The sequence below is a fragment of the Palaemon carinicauda genome, unplaced genomic scaffold (genome assembly GCF_036898095.1).
Source record: "Palaemon carinicauda isolate YSFRI2023 unplaced genomic scaffold, ASM3689809v2 scaffold97, whole genome shotgun sequence".
NCBI classification, from domain to species: domain Eukaryota; kingdom Metazoa; phylum Arthropoda; class Malacostraca; order Decapoda; family Palaemonidae; genus Palaemon; species Palaemon carinicauda.
This window is the reverse complement of record NW_027172280.1, coordinates 68,727-85,621: the sequence shown is the minus strand read 5'-3', so window position 1 is coordinate 85,621 and position 16,895 is coordinate 68,727. Positions and strand designations below refer to the sequence as shown.

At 34.9% G+C, this 16,895-nt stretch overlaps 1 non-coding gene across 1 annotated transcript; it reads right to left on the bottom strand.

Moving 5' to 3' along the window:
• Positions 1-11,439: 11,439 nt before the first annotated feature.
• TRNAR-ACG (transfer RNA arginine (anticodon ACG)) lies at positions 11,440-11,511 on the bottom strand. Its single transcript has one exon. It is a non-coding gene; the product is annotated as a tRNA-Arg (tRNA).
• Positions 11,512-16,895: the final 5,384 nt, after the last annotated feature.

Genomic DNA, 16,895 nt, shown 5'->3' with positions numbered 1-16,895 from the left:
TGTATTATCTATATTTATACGTGTGTGTAGCCAGATTATAATTTAGTTAATATTGCATAGGAGAGATTATAATGTACAAACATTGCATAACCAAAATATCTAGATCTTTTATACCATAATGCGTTTCGTGAAACATTTAAATTCTCATAAAATGTCACCAAAAATTACACTTTTTGGAGAATCTTCCCATTCCTTCACGACTTCATTTCACATTCCTCATCAAACATTTTACGACACCCTTAATCTATTCACAAAAGGCCTTTTTGCGATTTTCATTTCAAATGCGCAGAGAAGAAATGTTTCAAAATCAATGTAACTTTGGAATGGAATTGTTCGAATCACTTTAAAATGTACAGAAGTTTCTTGATTACCCCTCGTTAAATGCAGGATCGGGACTGGGAAACTAATTTTCAAAGCCAGTCAGGCGAGGAGAGGATTTTTACGAAGTCTCATTATCATAACACTTTCAAATCAAATATAAACTAACTTTAATAAGAAATTCCTTCAAACATTGAAAACTTTAGACGACCCAAACGTAATGAATAAGGATAAACTGTGGTAAAAAAATCTGTTATTATCATTATCAAATGCTAAGCTACAACCCTAGTTGGAAAAGCAGGATGCTATAAGCCCAAGGGCTCCAACAGGGAAAATAGCCCAGTGAGGAAAGGAAATAATGAGAAATAAAATATTCTAAGAATAGTAACAACATTAAAATGAATATTTCCTACATACCCTTTAAAAACTATAACAAAGCAAGAGGAAGAGAAACTAGATATAACAGTGTGCCCGAGTGTACCCTCAAGCAAAAGAACTCTAACCCAAGACAGTGGAATACCATGGTACAGAGGATATGGCACTACCCAAGACTAGAGAACAATGGTTTGATTTTGGAGTGTCCTTCTCCTAGAAGAGCTGCTTACCATAGCTGAAGAGTCTCTTCTACCCTTACCAAGAGGAAAGTAGCCACTGAAATTAGAGTGCAGTAGTTAACCCCTTGAGAGAAGAAGAATAGTTTGATAATCTCAGTGTTGTCAGATGTATGAGGACAGAGGAGAATCTGTAAAGAATAGGCCAGACTATTCGGTGTCTGTGTAGGCAAAAGGAAAGAACCGTAACCAGAGAGAAGGGGCCTATGTAGTACTGTCTGGCCAGTCAAAGGACCCCATAACTCTCTAGCGGTAGTATCTCAACGGGTGGTTGGTGCCCTGGCCAACCTACTACCTACTGGTATCATTTAGTCAAACAAAGAGTAAGCAACCAAGTAAGAGGAAATAAGACAATATAGAAGGGAACTGCATTCACATAGATTTATATGGGATGGGCTAAATATTCTTTCTATGTCCAACAGCCCCGTCGAAAGTGAAGACTAAATCAAAGTAACTGCCCTAAAACTCTGCCTTGTTGAACGATATTGAAGATGGGTCTTTAGTTTAACATTTACAAAAAAAAAAATTCTTTTTTTACATACAGTTTTCCTTGAGTCGTATTCTAAGAGAAAACTGTTTTACTGGGATATACAGTCTAGTTATTCGCGTGAGCATCTACATAACAATTTGCAACGTTATTTTTTTTCTAGTGAGGAAATTCTCAATGTTTTGACAACCGATAAGTCATCTTAAATGATTGTCAGGCACCGAAGCCTTGAACAATCAGATTCCAAAGTCCACAGACTGGGAAAACTAACGACCAGTGAACGTTATGTGACTTTGGGACTTTAGAATGAGACCGATACACAGAAAACGAGATAAGGAAAACCATAAAGCCTTTTCCAGCCATCCAGACACGGCCCAATAGCAGTCTAAGGTTGTAGGATGCACGCTTCCCTTGAAGCCTTCAAGGTCCAGTGCCCAAGAGAGCGCAGGAGGGCTTCTGTAAAATCTAAGTGACTTATTTCGTATGCAAGGCAAAGAACACCCAGACAAGAGTTTTCCACTTGAAGTTATGCGTAACATCCCCTCTGGAATAACTAAACCTCAGGCCATGCATGTTTGTTTGCTTTGATCTTACGTTTGGCAGCGCAAGAGGGTCTCTTGGTGGCATCCTCTTGTTTCTTCTCGACGCGAATGTTTGGCAATGGCAGAACGGAGCAAATTCAGTTTAACAGAATGCCTTAGTTTTAACGCCCTTCAAATTTCAAATCGTTAACTTCCCCTAAACAATAAAGAGCAAGTGTATACCTAACTAAATATTTGGCCGTTATTTTTAAGGGTCGTATATACTAGTAACTAAAAATGTACGGAAGCGTATCACTTCATATGCTAAACAAAGAGAGAGAGAGAGAGAGAGAGAGAGAGAGAGAGAGAGAGAGAGAGAGAGAGAGAGAGAGAGAGAGATCACTGTAAATTCTTGGTATTAGATGATGAGCAATGAAGAAAATATCTATAAAGAGACTTTAATGTATCACAAATTCCCAATCTTAAAATTAAGATTACGAAAGGTCTGGTAATTAGGAATGTGAAAGCATTAATGACTTAGAGACAAGTGATTGCACATATTTTTTCTACACAACTCTCCATGTTCTTATATCAATGACCACTTAATCCTTAAGATTATTAAGAAATATAAGTCCATGACTACAGATATTCATAATGGATGAATATTTGCATCGTTATAGTCTTTCAATCAACTGAAAAGCTACAAAACGAAAAATGTATTCCTCGAAGACGAGAATAAACTGAAATGGATATAAGTTTTCGATTCAACGAATCCTTTGTTGAATTTCACAAAACGGTCGAAACCGGTTGTCTAAATCCTTCCCCCCCCCCCCTTTGTAATTCATCTGCAAGTCAAAATTTATCTCGCCTACATAATATCGAGCAAGTGTGTGGCCCTATATATATATATATATATATATATATATATATATATATATATATATATATATAGTTTCACGTGTATATATATATATATATATATATATATATATATATATATATATACATACATACATACATACATATATATATATATATATATATATATATACGCGAAACTTCCTGAATCCTTTGTAATTTCAATTCGCAGTCTAATTTATCACCTACAGGAGTTCCTAAAGGACACCGATGAATAGGGAGAATGAATATGATAGGCTGGTAATATAAATTATATATATACATTATTATCATTAATATAATTATTATTATCATTACTATACACACACATTATATATATATATATATATATATATATATATATATATATATACACACACACACACACACACACACATATATATATATATATATATATATACACACATACACACATCATGTATATGTTCTCAAACCCTAAGCAGTAGAATTTCCCATTCACTTCTATTTCAAATCTCTTAGCTAAACTTTGGATGAAAGTCACATCCTGAGGAATCCTTTGAAAATCCTACCCCAGACATCTGTGTATTCATCGGCTTAACAATGAAAAATGTGAAACGTAAAAATAACAGCTTCCACAAACTGGCCTTTCTGTTGGTCACTGAATGAATGTCCGGAGTTCACGACAAAGCTCTTCCTAATCTTTTCCTACTTTATGATTGTATTGCAATGACACTGTCCCTTGCCTCCGAAAGTCATGAGCGGCCTTTAAACATTTAAGCGTCTTAGTATTAATCTCTATATTTCTTTCTGTTTCTGCAGGGGGACTGTGATGTTCCAATGACATTTGCGAGTCAAATGTCTTTTTTCTCAATTCATATGCTTATAGGCATTAATGGATATGCCGATACAGATAGTTTGAAATGCGAGTTGAAAGTGGTTAACATAAACATTTCAACTAATCAATAGTCACTATTCGGGCGTGTGCACATTTCCTTGCTAATATTGTCAATCTCTTCAACCTGAAGACATTACAATAATAACTTTGTTCGGTGTAAGTTTCGCTATATTTTCATTACTAGTTTTCAAACAATTTCTTCGTTAAGGTTTGAAGGTTTTAAAGGCCACTCATGAATCGCAAAGACAAGGGACACTGGCATTGCCCTAGCAAGCAGGACAATGTCCCAGTCTAGAGACTGATTATACATACATATTATGAGCGCCCAAGCCCCTTCTCCACTCAAGCTAGGACCAAGTATGGCCAGGCAGTGCCTGCTTAGTCCCCTAAACGCCCCATCCTTAGCTCACAAGGATGGTGAGGATATAGCAACTAAAGGGTCTAACGTGTTTGAGCAGGACTCGAACCCCAGTCTGGCTATCACCAGCCAGAGACGTCACCAATAGGCCACAACCACCCTATCAATGCTTGTGTTGTAAGATTATGGGCTTTCATATTGAGTTTTCCAAGTTATCTTCCCTCACCCCATCTGATTATTGGGTTCTAAGGGAACACCTTTTTCTTTACAGCATAATAGCCTAAAAGAGCGTTGATTACAAATGGCATTAATTCAAAACTATATTTTAATTCTGCCACTTCTCACTTCCTTCATGCACTGCCAGAATCTTAATCTCGAATATCAATCTTATTCATTGAAAGATTAGAATAGAAATAGAATTATTAAAAAAAAAAAAAAAAAAAAAAAAAAAAAAAAAAATGAAGCGATTCCACCTCAAATGAAAAAAAAATAAAAAAACGCTAATGACGTCGATCCCTCCCATAACATCTCCTTTATGCGTCATTAAATCTAATCGGCAGATAAAAGCGAACTTCTGAGAGTAGAAAGATATTTATTTGGCCAATCACGAGGCGTTTCTCTACCTAACTTGAATTATGCTGATCTGTTTAAGATAGTTCTATGACTCTCTCTCTCTCTCTCTCTCTCTCTCTCTCTCTCTCTCTCTCTCTCTCTCTCTCTCTCTCTCTCTCTCTCTTAATAGCGGTAGCATTGTAATAGTAAATTCATTTTCATACTTACAGAACTTTGCTTAAAAAAAACCGGATAAACACGTATCAATTATGATTAAAATTATGGTAATCTTGAATAAAAAAAAAAAAAATAGATGACTGACCATCTTATCATTAAACATAAAGGGAATATTAAGTCAAAAGTCAGACAATTTCTCCATTTTTAACAATAAACACGAGTCATTCCAACATTCAAACTTCATGAATAACATTGCAGTCAAATCCAAATAAAGTAAAGGAGAAAATTAAGTTGTTTATAGATTTTAAGCAATGAAAGTTGACGAAAAATTCCGGCTTTATTTTGTTATAGTCTTTCTGTAAATATAGTCATTTCATAAAATGTATTGTATAAAACAAATGGCAAACATTGGTAAGTATTAAAAGTAATGTACAATATCTACTGTAAAAGTACCTTATTTATGCATATAGATTCACGCTGTATATGCAATGTAAATGTACCTTACTGAAAAAAAAATTAACGTTGAATTAAGAATTAATCTCAAAGGAAAAACCGTCCAATAATACAGTGGAATTTCGTCGCTCCAAACAACCTTGTGTATAGAGGAGTGCTCAGTATTCTTCTCAAAAGTTGCACCAAATGCGTGGGAGGAAGCTGCCATCTGGCACTTCCATCAGCATCAGCACAGCAACTTTAGACAGGAGCCTCCTCCTCCTCCTCCTCCTCCTCCTCCTCCTCCTCCTCCTCCTCCTCCTCCTCCTCGATGTTCATCCTTTCATTCTGGTATCAACAAGTATATCCCTGATTCTTTTCCTTTCGAGGCGAAGCTTCAGTACAATCTAATATTCTCTATAAGGCTTCCGATTTGCCGTTGTCCAGTGTGACTTTATCCAATAAATGGAAACACGAACCATTGAAAAATCAAAAACCAATTTTGGAATTAACAGGATCAAAATCAACAGGTAAAAACTACTTTTGTATTGACAAATGTTCTTGAATTTCTATTGTTTCTACAATAAACTACTGGAAATCAGCAATTTCTTAAATTAACTACTAATGTGTCTACAATAAATGATTGAAAATGAGAAATCTCTTGAATTTCTATTAATGTCCCCAAAAATAAAGGAAAGAAAATCATAAATATAATTTACCAATTCCTCTCGGCAATATGTTTAATTCTTTAGTTAATGAAGAGAAAGCGCAAGGGCCTTCCAAACAGAATGCCTGATATGCATCACCACGGCAATACAGGGGCAGTGAAGGAAAACAAGGGCGCAAAATAAAATCAACAACAATATAAGTTGAGCACGAATTTTCCTGAATATACAATATTGCTTGAAAAATAATGCTTCCGTTATAATGAAAAACAACTATATTATATTAAACAATACTGACAGTAGTATTTAAGACCCTAAATGAACGTCACTGACTATGTCTTTATCCCATGCAAAAACCTTTCTCGGTTTGTGGTCGTGTATTCATCCTCATAACTGTCTCGACGTACTGCTAATGAGCATTTCTCTCATCTACTGTAGATAAGACCTTGATCTTGAAGTGCGTGTAATTACGGAGCTCCTCTTCAGAATCGTCGAGCAATGAGGAATAGTTTTCGTTGTCTTCACAAGGTGTGAAATAATGCGGAACTTTCTATCTTTAACTGGTAATATACATTGGTAAAATGTTCCTATCCAATTTTAGTTTTTTGTTTAAATCCACAAAATTTTTCTTTTAATAAGTAGCTTACCGGTGCTCTGGTTCCTGAAAAATATTATCTACTACATTGCTTCATCTTCCTTCAACCTGTTTGCACAGTAACTTTAAGCACACATTCGCGTTGGAGTATGCACCCGAACAAACACACGCAAGAACACCCCTAAAATGTCAGGAATCTTCCCTATATAATAAAGAGTTAGTGTCTGCATATATATATATATATATATATATATATAATATATATATATATATATATATATATATATATATATATAAATATCACCAACGCAATGTAATGTACAGTTGGACACGGGAATTCCTGGTAAACTTTGCTTTGAGAAAGTGCATCCTGTCATACTCTAGCCCCACCCACCACCACCTCAGCCATCTCCCTCAACAGTATCAGTTTGGATACTCGACGCCGAAGTAAGGGTGTGATAGGGTGCCTTTCTTTGGAGAGGTGAGCAAGGGAGAACATACAAAAGAAAGCCTGCTAGGAAACGACTACATGATATATACACAATCTTAGAGTGTTGTTATTGTAATTGTTTTCACTGTATATTAGAATCCTCACAAACAATTACGTAAAAAGATACGGGAAAAGCCTGCCCTAATGAAAGTAATTAATTTGTTTGTGGACCAAACACCGTTCACAACATAACTGTAATCACGCTACAAATTACTCTATGTGGTGTAAATGTGGATCCCTATGTGAAAGATCTTTTGTTTAATTGCAAGTCTTAAATTCATGAAAAAAAAAAAAACCATAATAAACGAAGAGGACATAATTGAGATTCTATGCAATTATATTCGTTCGTGTATTCTTACGTTTGAAATTTAAATTATGAATAACTGAATAATGAATAATTTCCTCCCCCCCCCTCTCTTCTAGTATGTTCGAGCAATATCACCCCAAAACAGTTTCTTTCCAGAGGATCATGATTGCTTATATCCTAGAATTTCATACGTAATTAAACACAATAGAACATCATTTCTATTGCTTTTATTAATTCATAATGCTTTAGTTTGGTGGTTTTCTCTCCATCTTTGCCTAAAAAACATTTATTTTTCTATATTCAGCAGCCTAATGAATTTCAATAAAATCAGCTAGAGCAAATACTAAAATAGATCATTTATACACATATCATATACATATACAGTATGTACAGTATATATACAGTACAAATATATATATATATATATATATATATATATATATATATATATATATATATATATATATATGTAAATATCACCCACGAAATGCATTTAATACCGAATTCTATCTTGGGAATACATATCCACTTGGAATTCATTTTATGGTAACAGCTTCTGGCCGGGTGGTGATTCGAACCACCACCTGTACGGCTAGAAACTATGCTGGCAGGGACCCTACCGACTCAGCTATCAAGAGAGACTAATTCCCAAGATAGAATTCGGTATTAAATGCATTTCGTGGGTGATATTTACATTAATTAAAATCACGTGGTGCTTGTGATAAATGTTCATATATATATATATATATATATATATATATATATATATATATATATATATATATATATATATATATATATACAGTACATATATATATATATATATATAATATATATATATATATTATGTTGTACATACAAAACAAAACAATGATACAAAGATGTGGAAAAAAAGTCATACGAAACCTCCTTCAAAGGTCACATAAGAATGACATCATTTGCATGAGCCTTCAATCCGATTTATTTCAAATTTTGAAATTTACTTTTCAAGGGCTTTTCGTTAAGTCCCCCTTCATACAAATGCTCAGCCCGATTGACATTTAACGCCTCTAATAGGTTTATACTGACGACCACCCTATTTCCCAGTTAAGAAAATGCACAGAATCTCTGTTGATTCAACACATAAACACAGGCTTAGTATTCGTGTATATATATACACTTTCTCATGTTTTTTTTTACTAACTAAGCTACAACCCTAGTTTGAATGCATGATGCTTATGGACAAGGGCTCTAACAGGGGAAAAGAGCCTAGTGAGGAAAATAAATAAGAAAATAAACTACAAGAGAAGTAATGAACAATTAAAATAACATATCTTGAGAACAGTAACAACATTAAAATAGATCTTACATAATAAAGTATAAAAAAAGACATGTCAGCCTATTCAACATAAAATTATACCAACACACCACGCAAATATATATCACAGATGAATAACCATCATTTACCCATTTGGTCATTAGAATATGCTTAAATCGCTCCTTGTTACTGCCCCATTTCTATAACTCCCATATTATCTAAAAATTTTGAACGTCTTCTGGCAAAACTTCTTAATAGGTTTGCTGAAGGTAATCAATCTATACCCTACTTTGCAATTTGGTTTTCGTAAAGGCCTTGGAGCATGTGATGCCCTTCTTACAATCTCCAATGCTGTACAGAGAATCCCTTGATTTTGGTCAGGAAGTTCGTATAATTGGCCTTGATTTTAGTGCTGCCTTTGACGATGTTAATCATGAGGCCCTTGTTTTCAAACTGAAACAGTTGGGAGTGGGTGGGTCGTTTCTTAGCATTATTATTGATTTTTTAAGTAATAGATCTCAAAGAATTGTTGCTGATGGGCACCATAGTGAGTATAGGAATGTGATATCCGGTGTTCCACAGGGTAGTGTTCTTGGCCCATTACTTTTCATACTATATATACATGACATGTGGTTTGGCCCAGAAAACAAGTTTGTTGCATATGCAGATGATGCTAATCACTTTGCATCAATTCCATCCCCTGAATGTAGATTTGGGTTTAGTGCATGGCACAAATTATGGAGTATGAAGTTGAATCCTAATAAAACTCACAAAGTACGATTGTAAATAGGTCAAGGACGGTGGCTCCTCAACATCCGGATCTCAGTATTGATAATGTTTCTTTAAATTTGTACGACTCTCTTAAATTTTACGTGTGATTCTCGACACCCAAATTTACTTTTGAGAAATACATTAGGTCTGTGTCTTCTTCAATTGCACAAAAAATTGGCTTATTGAAAAATTCTTACAAGATTTTCGGTGATCAATCTATTCTGAAGAGTATTTTAATTCTTTCATTCTACCTTGTTTTGAGTATTGTTCTCCTGTCTGGTGTTCACCTACTGATTCTCATCTTAATTTGTTGGACAGAAACTTACGGTCTATTAAATTTCTTATTCCTGATCTAGATATTAATCTTTGGCACCGTCGTTCAATAGTTCATTATGCATATTGCATAAGATATTTCATAACTCTGACCATCCTTTACATTCAGATCTCCCTGGACAATTCTATCCTGTTCGTAATACTAAGCAGGCAGTTAATTCTAATAGTAAGGCCTTCTCCATCATGAGGCTCAATACTACACAGTATTCTAGAAGTTTTATTGCAGCTGTTACCAAGTTGTGGAATGATCTTCCTAATCGGGAGGTTGAATCAGTAGAATATATATATATATGGTCAGGCTCAGCATTATTACCAGACGTATAACTACTCTGTTTCTCACAGTCCCGCGGGTAGGGGAGAGAGAGTAGGCTAATCATACCCTGGTGAGAGGGCGGTGCGTATATGTGCATATCCACCTAAAAATGTAGCCATCGTTTTAGACGGGTCGCATACACTAGTTCCATACATATAAGAACAGCGAAGGAATGGCTGAACAACTAGAAGCGTTGTGACAATTCCTCATCAAAGTACAAACGACATCCCCAGAACACATCAGAAGCAGACCTTCATTATTCTCGGTCACGTCTCCGATACCGATTCCTTTCATCAGAACAATTCCTGAACATTAAGATTCCAAGAGGAAGGCAGAAGCTACTGCCCCAATAATCTATCTCCCAAATGTTAGCCAAGCATCAATTTCATGACAGTATCAATGTTAAATTGAGGTTTGTACTATTAACTTACATACAGATGATATATACTATAAAGTAACATTACGATCGCACTAGGCTACAGTGGTATTTATACTGCTTGGATTTAAATGGGAAAATTTAGTTATGACTTATTTTGAGACTTCTCTTATCTTAAGATTTAATTTGATATTCAAATGCCAAGAATAAAACCCTTTTTGGCCATTATGAACAAACAACAGTATTCAAAACTACCTTTTTCATTTTTCCAAGTCGAAAGTGTCGTTGAAGGGGTATAGATATATAAAAAGAATGATTATAATACCGCCCAGTACAGTATACGACATAGTAGGCGAAACCAAGGAAATATGCAGTAATATTTCAATTTCGGACTGATGTCATCACAGGAAGACTGAAATAGTATGCGTAATGATAACTCTCCCTCTCTCTCTCTCTCTCTCTCTCTCCTCTCTCTCTCTCTCTCTCTCCTCCTCTCTCTCTCTCTCTCTCTCTCTATATATATTATATATATATATATATATATATATATACATATATATATACACACATATATACATACATATATATATATATATATATATATATATATATATATATACACATATACATATATAAACATACATTAAAATACAAAATTTTCCGTGTATTTATGATAAATAGAATAACCCACAATGTATGAAAAATTAAATTTATTTACCTTTCGAAGGGACCATCTCCCTCAGGAAACAAATGGTTACAAATTTTTGAAAAACAACTACAGAAAGGTTCGTGAGATAAAAAAAAAACCCGTTACAGTCTTAGCGAACATTAACAGCATTTCACGTCGGTTTGTTTACATCTTTTAACAATTCCTTAACAATAGTTACACTTTTTAAAATAATATTGTAAAAAATAATGTAACTATTGTTAAGGAATTGTTAAAAGATGTAAATCTGAGATGATCTTCCCATCTAAAATTAATAATAATAAAAAACAGTCATAAATTTCCTTATCACATTAAGTGGAAACACGATAACAGCTGATGGTGAAAAATTCTGTACTCGACCTTGCCAGGATTCGAACCTGAATCTTCTGATCCGTAGGCAGACGCGTTATCCGTTGCGCCACAAGGCCGTTCCTAATTAGTGATTCCGGACACTAACTTATTTTTTCCTTTTTATTGATGCTACATAAATCCTCTTTACATAACAGTTGTTGATATTCCCCTTACAATAAGGAAATCAAAATTTTGAAATTTCATGTATAGAGATGTAATGAGCAATTTTTTTTTTCTTTTCTAAACGCACACGATCAGTGTAGGACCTTGTTCCCCTCGTCATATTTCGGTCAAACTTTGGGTATGGGGCCAAAAGGCCAATGCCACCAGCTGAAATACCGTATCCCCTCACTCTCTCTTCTTCCTTCCTATCATGTCCTCACCACTCAACAGGGCTTCAACTACAAGTACCATCTTGTTCCGTACAATGCCATGATTAATAAACATATAAAGAAAGAGATTATGAAATATAAGGAGGGTATTTCATTGAACAAAATGAATTGCCATAAGTCTATTTTCCTGAAAAAAAAAGACTTTGCAACTTGAGGTTCCTTAAATATATTAGTTATAAAAAGGGGGAGGGGGTTAGTTAATGGTTGAATCTGTGTAAGCATACCTATCTAAATATTTAGTCGTCATTTTTGACGGGCCGCTTACACCAGTATAACGCAAGCTTAACTGTGTTACTTTTCCTCGATTGTATACATGGCACCTCAGACAAGTCGAACTTGTTATATAAGCGAAAAAACATTTTATTAGTGTTATATAAACAGCAGTGCTGTTGTATTGTATGAGAAAAATGGCATTTTTCTCCCATCACATCCATCTCCTCTTGTAAGTAGTCCCAGAGAGAATCTTTCACCAACAATGAACGCGTCTGAGAAGAAAACCTACTCCATATTATGTACGACTATTCATGACTTGAATACCCATTATCTTTTGGAAAGAATACTTTGGTTCTAAATAACAATAGTTCGTTCTTCGGCTTTGTTCCATTTATTGTTTAGGGCGTTCTTTTTGGAAAGAGAGAGAGAGAGAGAGAGAGAGAGAGAGAGAGAGAGAGAGAGAGAGAGAGAGAGAGTAGAGAGAGAGAGGAGGAGAGAGCTTACTTTAATTTCACATTGCTAAATAGAAATATGAAATATTTTAAACGTAAATCGATAATGGTTCCCTCTCCGTTCCTCGCCTATCAAGGCTTAATAATACTCTAAACAATTATAAGCGTAAACTTGGGTCTTCTAAAAAGTAAGTGAACTACACTAAAGATAGAAATTTCATTCAAGTGATCTTACTGATACTAACTAAAGCCCCAATAATTGTTCAGTAATAAATACCCCGAAAGGAGACCCTACTTTAATGACCAATCATAAAGCTCTCCATGACATCGCAGGCTCCGGGACCCCCTTCCCCAGAAATCACATAATATTCCTTTACACCAAACCAAAATTCCGTGCAATAGTTGGGCAGATGATCATACATTCCAATTCCAGTCCTCAAAGTAAGTTGCAAACATTTTCCTTCATGTATAGAGCTCCAATTGGAAACGTCCCTGCCTAGCAATCTGTTGGACGGGAGTTCTTGACCCCGCTCAAACTCCAGAGCTATAAGTTTAGAGGTCTACCTGATGAGTCATCGGTAGACATTGCCTGGACCTAGGACCTTCCTGGTCCTAGCTTGATGGAGAAAGGGCTTGAGCACTGATCATATGTATAAGTAGTTAGTCTCTCAAATATTGCCCGGTCTCTTGCCAGTGAATTCACGAGCGACCTTTAAACAGTGTGGCCTATATAAAGAGTAGGATTAAAATATGTTGAGATTTAAAAAGAATATACAAGATCGAGAACGTAAAATACCTACAAAAGAAGATTACATTTCACATGTCAGTTATCTCAAGAAATAGATCCTACACTATCATTTCGAAAAAGCGAAGACATAAGAGCAGACAAAACACTGATATATTCTGAAATAATTATAGCAATAAAACTCCTTAATGGGAGGGTAACTTCAAAATACTTAGAAAACTAAGTGGTTCCACTTTAGTGTGTTTTAAATGCAGGAGTGATTTGAATAATAAAAAATTAAATTCACGCACTCTAAATTAATTTCAGATTAAAAATAACGTTCCAAATGTGATGAATGAATTCAAGTGGGGATGGTACCAAGATGTATAAAACTATTGACAGGAAAAGGAAAACTTATTTATTGGCTACAAATCTATAATCTCTATAAGGCTCCGTGCAAAGGGAAAGGAACAGATATCAATGGAAAGATCAAACAGAATCTTATTAGGAATTGAATATGTAAATCGAAAATATCACAGTGACTGCATACACATATCTAATCGAAAACCAAACAGAAGAACCATACTAAACTCGTAGACGCAAAGTAGTTTCTTTTTTAATGAGAGTCTGAGATTGATGTTATTTCTTCTCCGAAAGTTGGAGATTTTTTATGCATAATTCAGAAAATTCGTCTTTTTCTTAAAATTAAAGTATAAGACTGATGTTATTTCCTTCCCAAAAGTAGGAGAATTTTTCAGCATAATTTAGAAAATTCATCTCATTTCAGAAGTTCCAATGAAAATCCCCAGATGAAAAACGACGTGAAGAAGAGGACGTCTTATCAGGAGGAGCAATCTGGTAAGAATAAATCGCTTAAAGAGAACTTTTGAGAACTTCAACCTTTTAACTGTTCCCAAAAGTTAGAAAATAATTGGAAGGGAATTCTCTCTCTCTCTCTCTCTCTCTCTCTCTCTCTCTCTCTCTCTCTCTCCTCTCTCTCCTCTCTCTCTCTCTCTCTCTCTCTCTCTCTGTATGTATGTATGTATATATATATATATACATATATATATATATATATATATATATATATATATATATATATAAATTGGGAAGAGGTGGTAGTGTACGCAACCCGTCAAAAATAACGACTAAATACTTAGATAGATATCCTGCAGACGCACACGAAAACACACAAATACACATACACCCTCTCACCAGGATATGACCACTCCCTCTAGCCACTACCCAAGGGATGGGAAGAGCTGTGCGTGACCTGAAAGAAATGATATATATATATATATATATATATATATATATATTATATATATATATATATATATGTATGTATGTGTGTGTATGCGCGCGCGCGCACGTGTGTATGTGTGTCTGTGTGGGCAAGCACGCGCACTGGGGAAAATGAAAATAGATGACTAGTCAGGTCTTAATCTTATATATTATTCTATATATATATATATATATATATATATATATATATATATATATATATATATATATACCCAGACACTTGTGTGCGTTAAACCAATGTCAATATCTACTACTACTACTATTACTACTACTACTACTTATTACTACTTATTACTGTTGCATTCTTCTTTTTATTTTAAATCACGATTCTCTTCTTTATCCCAATTAAGACATACCAACATATAAGTGGATAGGAAATATAACAGGTTGTCTTGAAAGATTGAAGCACATAAAAGCTGTGATACCTCTTTGCGCTATTATTATTATTATTATTATTATTATTATTATTATCATCATCAAAGGTGCAACCCTAGTTGGAAGTAGCAGGATGCTATTAGTCCCAGGGCGGGAAAAATAGCCAACTGAGAAAAGGAAATTTGTCAACTACAAGTGAAGTAATGGAGAATTAAAATAAAAGATCTGGAGAATGTAATGGTATTAAAGGAGAAAGAAGGGGAGGCGGCGTGGCAGATAATAAAACACAAAGTCCCTTCTTTCCAACACTAAAAGCAGTAACGATCGATGGACCTTGGTAGTAATGTGATAATAAGACGTGTTTAAAGACTATAAAGGCTGGTCATGAATGGCAGAGGCAAGGAACAGTGAAATTGCCCTATCAAGCAGGACAATGCCCTAGAGACTGACCATATATACACATGACCAGCGCCCAAGACCCTCTCCACCTAAGCTAGGACCCATGAGGGCCAGGCAATGGCTACTGATGACTCAGCAGATAGACCTATATGCTCCCCGAACCCCATTCCTTAGTTCACAAGGATGCTAAAGTTGCAGCGATCAAAGGAACTAAAGAGTATGAGCCGGAATTTAACCCCAGTCTGACTATCGCCAGTCAGGGACGTTACCATATGGGCTACCACAACCTTATCTATTTCCCATGGTAAGCGGGATTTATTTAAAAAAAAAACAAGCAGAAAAAAAATACATGAATGTTCTATGTATTCATAAACCCTTTAAGAAACAAGAATGAACATAGACTAAAACTACTTTTCACCCTCTGGCTTATCCTCATCTTTAAAGGAATACACCATGATAAAACAATGTCCAATGCTTCCTAAAGAAACAAAAAAAAAATTATATTTCGTAATTATAATATGGGACAATCATTCCTTACATACTTAGATACTATGAAATAATACCGTTCGTAGATATAAATCTCTTCAATCATTCAATCTTTAGAAATTGGATGGATGCCCATTTTTATTATAATCGTCCATTTCTCGTCTCTTCCAAAAATACTTTTAAAAGGCCCATACCTCCACTTTTACTATATAAATCCATTTGCATTTGACTTTTACAATTTTACATTAGAAATAATTGATTAAACGATGAAATTAGATTAGTTTCCTTTAAAACAATTATCATAAATGGAATTTGCAGAGTGACTACATATTTATGATACATAACATGCAAGCGTTTAACAGAAATCTACTTACGTTGATTTATTTCGTTTACCAGACAAATGTCTATAATTTAATAAAGATGCTCACTTTTCATGATTCCCTTTCACGAAAAAACAAATATATGGGAGGAGGGCTAACACCTAAGTAAAGTATCTTTGCAGTTCAATATCAGTTTTATACATTGTAAGACTCCTTTTCCTTTACATTAATACGTAAAGTGTGTGTGTGTGTGTGTGTGTGTGTGTGTGTGTGTGTGTGTGTGGTAGCCAGATACTTACTCTTTGTTCTATAGTAAAGATGACTAATTTTCGACTGACAACCCGCCCCAAATAATCCGACCCCTAAATTCCCCCTCCCCCTAAAAATAGTGTTCGCGTCTCCCCCTCAAAGGGCCATCCATTTCGCTCCGTCCCATTGAAAAATGCCAAATGCAGCGGAATGGAATCATAGTCGCAACTTTCCTTCTTTCACTTCCTTTAAAATCAGGAAGCGTTAAACTTGCAAGAGGTCTCCGGCCTCGGAAGGATTTTCTTCGCTCATTTTCATGAAATCTCTTCTCTGCTGAGAGACACTTGAACAACTTTTCGGAAGACGGGTAAAATCGAAGTTTCATTTCTTAAAAACATAAACAAGATCTATTTTCCATTTCCATTTCAATCTGAAACTCTCAAGAATCTTCTCGACGAATACAAGTATTTCCCCTGTAGAATAGTGTATGGATGGAGATGTGTGTGTGTGTGTGTATATATATATATATATATATATATGTACATA